Here is a 7,763-nt window from a genome sequence, read left to right on the forward strand (position 1 = left end):
TGGACAGAGGTAATCAAAGAGATTTATAAAGAAAATGATGCAGAATTTTAACTGACACAATTAGCTAAATCCCTGATTTTACTTTAAATTGTATAAAACATTGCCTGCTAAATAACATGTTGGAGATTGGCTCAGGGGAAAATGCTGCCAACACTATTCTCTAATATTTTTTTAGGAGAAAAAGGACTGACCCTGTCTGCATTTTGAGTACCTTGTAAGAAGAACTTGTGCCCATAGAAACAGACATAATGGATGACTGTGCAGATGTAATCCCACCAGTTGGTGTCTACCACGGCTCTGCTTTCTGCCAGAGGATGAGGCAATCATGGAGCCCGGGCAATCAAGGCTGGTATCAAGCACAGCACCTTTTCCTCCTCTCTTCTGTCCTGGCAGCCCCTGCTTGATGGCTCAGCTAGGATGGACACACTCAGACACACCAATACTTTTATTCATGCACACACAGGGAAAGGTTTGACCTTGCTCCCATTGCTGGGTTTCAGTGTGATTTAGTGGGTGCAGCAGAAGGAGATGCACTGGAGAAGATGCTGCCATCCTTTGTACCAGCATTAATTTGAGGTGAATTTCTGACTCCAAGTGCTCCAAATATATTGCAGTATAACTGAGAACAAAACATTGCTCTAAAGTACAAAATTTACTGTTGCTGCCTGCATGAGAAAACAATTCTCTGTAACTTCCACAATCAGTGAGGACGCCTCAGACCTTGGAAGCAGACGACTTTGTGAGTAGTTGGCTGCAGCAGCCAAGTCTCATAGTCAGGCACAGAATAATGCAGGTGATCCCAGGCAGCCCCAGCTTCCCTGAGCTCCCAGGGCCTGGCTGTGCAGGCTGAGGAGCAGATGGGTTCTTTGGTCACATTACTCATTCAGCTGAAGCTCAGCACTTTGTTTAATGCTCTGCTGTCTAAGGCTGGAGTGGCCAGCACGCTGCAGATTTGAACCTGTTCTTCCTACCACATCAAAGGAATCTGGATACTGGGCCAGATTTGGATCTCCCACCAGTTTTAACTGGTATAAACTGTGTGATAACTGGTACCTGAGCTGTATGTAATAACTATATTACTTAAGATCTCCAAGCACTTAATATGAGCCCTAAGCGAGTAATGAAAGAGCACTAAACCCCATAAAGCTTTCAAATCAGTCAGTAATATAGTGATTGAAATATTAGCAGAGTGATTTGAAATCCAGAATTTTTACAAAATAATACTAAGCATCAGTCATTCTACAAGCTAATCCTGAGCATGATGCAATGATCCTGTTAAGTGCTTAGATCAGGAAGGATTTTACAACTTCATTTCCCAATGGTAATCAGAAACAGTCTTGTAGGAATGAATGCAGTTATCCTCATGTAAAAGCCCAGAATTCAGACCACAGGGCAAAAGAAGATCATGGGTTGTTTAGTGAATTGCTGCAATCTTTTTTTTTTTTTTTTTTTTTGCCACATTCCCTCATCTCACAAGCACATCTGGTGTTTTAGGAACATTGTATTCAACAGTGGTAAAGGACACTAGGGCCAAGAATAACAAATGAAAAATGAAAACACTGGGGCCTAATGCTGATCTCATATGGGTGTAAATCAGAGGGATTCCAGCAAAGCCTTTGGAGCCACCCCAGTGAAATACTTGTGTCTGATTCTGGATCAAAACTGTACAGACCAGTGATTTTCACTGTCAGGCCTGAAATTCTTCCATTCCACTGGGAAAATTTGCTGCAAAATATCTTTAAAAGAGCTTCTCACAAATATCACAAATGCTGAGGAAGTGACAAAAGTCCAGCAGAAAGGCTTTAGTAGCACTTGCGTCTGTACCAAGTAATGTAAAATACCCATCAAACCAGATAAAGCACAAGTATTTGATTTGCAATTTGCAGCACAAATAATGGAGTTTGACTGCAAATAAATATATATTTTGCATGTAGTTATTGGATCAGTACGTGTTTCCTCTTAAGTCCTTGAAAGACAGAGAAATTCTTTCCACTGACTGCAGGGTGGCTTCTCCTCAGTAACATAACCTTCTGAATAATATACATTATTGCACTTTGTATTTCTGATCCTGACCTGAGGGACTGCCATAACCACAACACTTGTAACACTTGGCAATTTAACTAAACAGACTGTCTTTAAAATGTAAACAAATCCCAGCTGCTTGTTGACAAAATTGTTTGAAGACATCAGACTTTAAAACCTCTCAGTCCCCATTTGTTGCAGGGAGATCCTAGCAGGGAGGAAAAACGTGTGTCTGTACAGAAACCACTTCTGAGCCTGAAAAATTCTGTTTGCCCTCAGAACCCCACAGGAAAAACCCAAAAGCACATTCAAGACACAAATCCAATAACTGCATTGAATTTCCTTATTCCAGATTCCACCACCTATTTTGCCTGCTTGCTGTACACTTCTCGGAGCTAAATCACATCAAGAACCATTGTAAAAACATGGGTCTTCCTTTTCCTGGAGACATGATGCCAAAACATGAGTGAATTTCATGTTTGTCATTGTCAGGTGCTGCTGGTTTTATTTCACCCTCTGTACCTATATTTGTACCTTGTTAAATAACTTCCCTGCTCCCTCCTCTTTCAAGCACTGATGGAATCTCCCCCTGTCTCCCTTCAGGGCTGCTGTAAAGCTAACTGTAGTCAAGGGGACTTTTTGTGGATTTAAAGGGCCTTTGTAGGATGTACTGGCTTTATTTATCCTCCACATGCTTTTCTTTTAAAACACTTATTTGGAAATTACCTTTTCAGTGCCTTGCAGTCACTGCTGCTTCTGTTGTGTGCAGCTCATCAATACTCCGCGGACAGGGCAGCCCTCTGGAAATGATGCTCCAGGTCCTGCTGTACAAAACCTCTCCCTGCTTTTTTCTCCTTGTCCCTTTAGGTGAGGATGGCCTTTTAAACTCTGCTTTGCCAGAATTCAGTGAGCTGCTTGCTTTGTAAACAGAGGAATAACCTACTCAGGGCTGCCCCTTGTTTGACGTTGCATTCAATGAACACAGAGCCAAACAGCAGCAAGAATGCCTGACCTTACAGGCTGCACTTCAGTCAGCAGCTCTGAGATCTTGAGGCAAAGGGTTTCATGTTACTGACTCCGGTGTCTTTCATTGATTAGACCTTTTACAACTGATAGTGGCTTTCAAGGTTTATTTGGAAACTTTGTCAGGAGGGCAGAGATGGGGGAAGGGAGTAAGCAAGGCTGAAGGTTTCTTTTATATTTAATGTGTGGCATGGGGATGGGAATAAACAAAGGTGGCAGAAGGGAATGCCATTAAAACACCATTTCCAGATTTTGGTTGACTGCTGGGTCAGTTCTCCCTGGAGAGATGGGGGTGAGCCCTGGAAGGAAGGAGGGTGCAAGAGAAGGAATCTGGGAGTTGTCCACTGTAGAGGATTTATTCCCTTCCTGCTTTCAAAATGCTTTCAGCTCCAGCTGAAGCACATCAGAGTGATCTGAATAATGGGAATGAGTCTGTGTGAACACCCCAGCTCTGTTCCAGCCTCAAATTCTAGGTCCTTGGTTAAATGTCATCCAGGTGAAATGCCACACAGGGAGCCAGGCAGCATTTGTTCACGGCATGCAAAATGTGCTCCTGGGGAGATCTGCTGCCAGGGTCAGAGTCAGGGAAGACTTTGTTCGAGCAAAAAGGGGGAAGAGAGGAAGTTCTATTTTGCCCAAGGGCCAGATTCAGAGACTTTGAGAAAAAAAAGTTAAAGGAGGTTATAAGAGGGACTCTTAATTGGGTGAGTTTTCCAAGATTTACCCTGGAAAGTGGCTTGCAAGGCTGGGAAACACTGCTGAGGCCAAACTCAGATAGGGACCAAGGCCGTAAGCACTGCAGTCGGTAGAAATACCCACAAGGAAGTTTAGGTGTCAGCAAGTTTTAGGTGTGGAAGTAAAATGGAAAACGATGTGGTAATCAGTAGAGAACTCCGAAGTCTGTGGTGTGGCTCACTAAAGGATCAGGCAATGTCAGCAGCGATCATGAAACGGGGGCTGTGTGCAGGGGGGCACACCTGTGTGCCTCCTCACCCACCGGGGCTGAAAAAGTTTCGAGTATCAGTCTGTCTCAAGCTAAGGAGACAAAAAGAGAGCATGAAGCAACCTGTAATTTCTGTAGGCTGTGGCTGAGCTGCTAAAAAGAGGGGGTGTGTGCTGGAATGCACATAACCCTTCTCTAACCTCTCACACCTTCCCGTGCTGGAGATAAGGGTTGACATGGGAGTTATTTGTCCACTCAGGCTCTCAAAGAGCTCAAGAAACTGCCAGTCAGGCTGTAGTCAAACCAAACTCCCTCTTTCTGGAGTGATATCTTCTGCCAGGGTTAATTAATATTCTTAATCTACATTCCAGGTGCAGATTTTTGACTAAGGCAGAAAAAATGGAATAGTCTAGCAACGAGGAAAGAACACTGAGGCCTTAAAAACTCTTCTCCAAATGGGACACATCCTTCTTTTGTCAGACAAAGCAAGTCTGGGCTGCTGGGATTTCTGGGAATCATCAATAGTCAGTTACCTGAGCTTCAGGAGGTGACCTTGGTCTCCTTTCAACCTGATCCCCCTTTATTCTCACTCTCACTGTGGTTTGCTACAGCATTTTAAAACGTTGAAGAGCGCTAAAAGAATTTTTCTTGTCTGGAATCTGTCCTGGCCTTCTGGAGGAAAAATAGTGATTTTCTCTCAAGGACAAACAGAAAACTATTACTCAGTCAGACCCCACAAAAATTACAGTCTGTGCTCCTGACTCCCATTATCAATCCAAATACACAGAAGATTATTCCTCTATTATTTCTCCCACTTACACCCCCATGACCATTTTCACCTGTGTTAATGCAGACTCCCAACAGTCCAAAACTCTCTGATAATTTAACAGGAAAGAGTTCAGATAGCAGCAACAGCACTCAGAGACCTATGAAATATAACCTATGAGGAGACAGCAAAAGAATTTTTGTTTTCTTAAATACAGAGAAGACTGAGCAGAGACATGATAACAGTCCTCAAAAATGTAAACAACTGTAGCAAAGAGGAAGGAAATAATCTCTTCTCTCCCACGTGGAGAGGATAAGAATAACAGGCTAAAATTGCAGCAGGGACATTTTTTTTTTAATAAAGTATTACCAAAACCACTTGTAGCTGTTAGAATGGTGTTGCTGAAGCACTGGGATAGGTTGCCTTGGAAATCAAGATGTCTGGAGCACTTTCAAAGCAGGCTGGATCAACATCTGTGTTAACAGGGCAGATACCCCTGACCTGCTGTGCTCTTGGAGCTGGAGAAGTGATGGTGACTCTTTAATATCCTTTCTAGCCTTGCTTTCATAAAATTTAAAGATTCATTGGAGACATCCATGTTCATTTTTCACCCTCTGGAAGAATTTTAGAAGTACTGCTTGCACGTGTGCGCTCCTCGCTTCCAGAACCTTCCTTGAGATTATTAATTACTCTTCCAAACACTGGGCTGTTCTCTGTGGCTCTCTCCTCTAACAGGAGAAGCTAGTCTGCCCAACCAGGAGCTGGAATCCTACCAATCATTAAAAGGACTAATATTCCTAAAGAAACCACAGAAAATGGGCCTTTGCCTACCCAGGCACTTGCCTACACTACAGTAGCATGCACTGCAGTTCCGCTGGGCTTTGCTTTTCCACCTTTTCAAGCTCTTGCTTTTTTTTCTGTGTTCTGAAACACAGAAAAGAGGAGCTGGGACAAGAAGGGTTGGCAGGGCAATCCCTGGCTGTCACAGGCAGCTGGAGCAGGTGATCCCTGTGGCAAACTGTGCAAACTCCATCCCCAGTCTGGTTCACTTGTTTGTCCTTGCTGCTCTCACTGGCTGGTTTCTTCAGAACACGAGCACTTAGGCAGCCAAGAACCTTCCTCTGCTTTCTAACCCAGCATCTTTTCTTGGCCAGTTTATTAATTAGTTCCTGTGCTATTGCTGCATTTCCCTCTCTGTGGAGTTTTCCAGTTCAGGATCCCTCTTGGTTTTCACTCTGTAAGGCTGAACAGGTCAGGCTGTATTCTTACCTCCCCAGGCAGTCAGGTGAATGCACCCACAGCACTCTTGTTTCCTGAGATAGAGCAGAGGTCACCCAGAATTACAGAGTGGGGAAAGAGCGTCCCAAAACCAAACCCAACCCACTTTTGCAACACAAGATGAGGGCCTGTCAAGAGTTCAGAAGTGAAGCCTCCCTGTGAGAAGTGCAGTTGTCCTTCTGAAACGGTTCCATCTTGGATACTCTCTGAAGTGCCGCAACAAATCTGAGAGTGGAGAGGAGAGCATTTCTGCAGAGATCTCAGCCTTCATGAGCATGGCTGCTTTCTGCTGCTGGATAGAGCTGCAGCCCACAGAATTCAGCCTTTCTCCCCGTGCTGCCTGTGAGAGGCAGCCCCAGCAGGGGCACCAGCATGCAGGGCTGTGCTCTCACATCCAGCGTCCCCACCCTCCTCCACTCCCAGCTGCTTTTTCCATTTCCCACCGGACGCCCTCCCTGCCGCCAGTGGAAGTGTTTGCTCACTTATGTGCAGAACCAGGTCAGGGAGCTGATCCCAGCCAGAAAAATAGCCTGCAACTTTATTTTCCCTTCCAGCTGGAAGAAGTTCTGTCTGGTTGCTTGGGTGGCTGCGCAAGCGCTTGGGCTGGCATAAGGGAGGGGAGAGGATGGGGATGGAAATGAGCAACTCTGCCCTGTGGGCTGCTCCCAAGTGAGTGGGGCTGATCCACTGAGCCTCCCCTCTGCTCTTGGCTGATCTCACAAGGAAAATCATGGGCTTGTGTTTTCCCTCATGCCCCAGATACTCCCCACCCTCCTTTCAGGGATCACTGCTCTTCCCCCATGCCATCCATTTCTGCTGTACCAGAAAGACTCTCCAATCAATCAATTAACACCCATTAGAACAGCCTGGTTTCAAAGGGGTCCCACTTACGATATGCAAAAGAAGGGAGTTCAGGGGCTGCTTAATCTAAACCTGGTGAGTGCTACTCCTCGTGTCACACAACCCCTTCTGGAAGCTGGGCTGCATGTTCTGTGCCTGAGTTTTTGGACCATTACAATTGTGCATTCTTGCATCATAATTAACAGTTACTGGAAAGATATTTTGGAAAATGTGGCTCTTTGTAATCACATTTAGAAACAAGGATATCTAAATAACTGTGTTCATTGAGGCACTCCTTTCTTGAGCAGCTATTATAACCCAATTTAAAATAAACTCCCCTCTCTCCTCACATTTTGTTTTTGGCTCTGAGCTTTGCTATTAATGACATAGACAAAGCATTTCCAAGAGTAATTTTATTATTTGGAGTTTTCTCATTTTAATGTGTTTGGTTCCTGAGACTTCCAGGGAGGCAGAAAGCCTCTCCCAGGTTGGCCTGGGAGAGGGCAGTGAGGACCTGGTTTGATTGAAGGACTTACAAGGATTGCCATAAGTTTTGACTCATTTCTGTAGTTACTCTGAAGGCACAGTACAAGATTACTACTCTTTGCAATACCTCTGTGGAGAGGGTGTTAAAAGAAAAAGCTCCTAGCATGGCATTTAGATATAGTCAGAAAAAATAGTTTCAAAAGGACACATTGTTATATATCATGCAGTCCTGCTTGAAATTTGTGCACTGGTAATATTTGTTCATCTACTAAATGAAATCATAGATACTTCATTCCTGTCTGACCAATAGAAAATATTTTGTAGTTGGTTTTATGCTGTATAGAAACTCAGAAAATCTTTGGCCAGCTTTCATGGGCTGTTTGCTGGAAGCCTGTTCACAAAGGA

This window comes from Geospiza fortis, unplaced genomic scaffold, assembly GCF_000277835.1.
Source record: "Geospiza fortis unplaced genomic scaffold, GeoFor_1.0 scaffold10, whole genome shotgun sequence".
In the NCBI taxonomy this organism is placed as follows: domain Eukaryota; kingdom Metazoa; phylum Chordata; class Aves; order Passeriformes; family Thraupidae; genus Geospiza; species Geospiza fortis.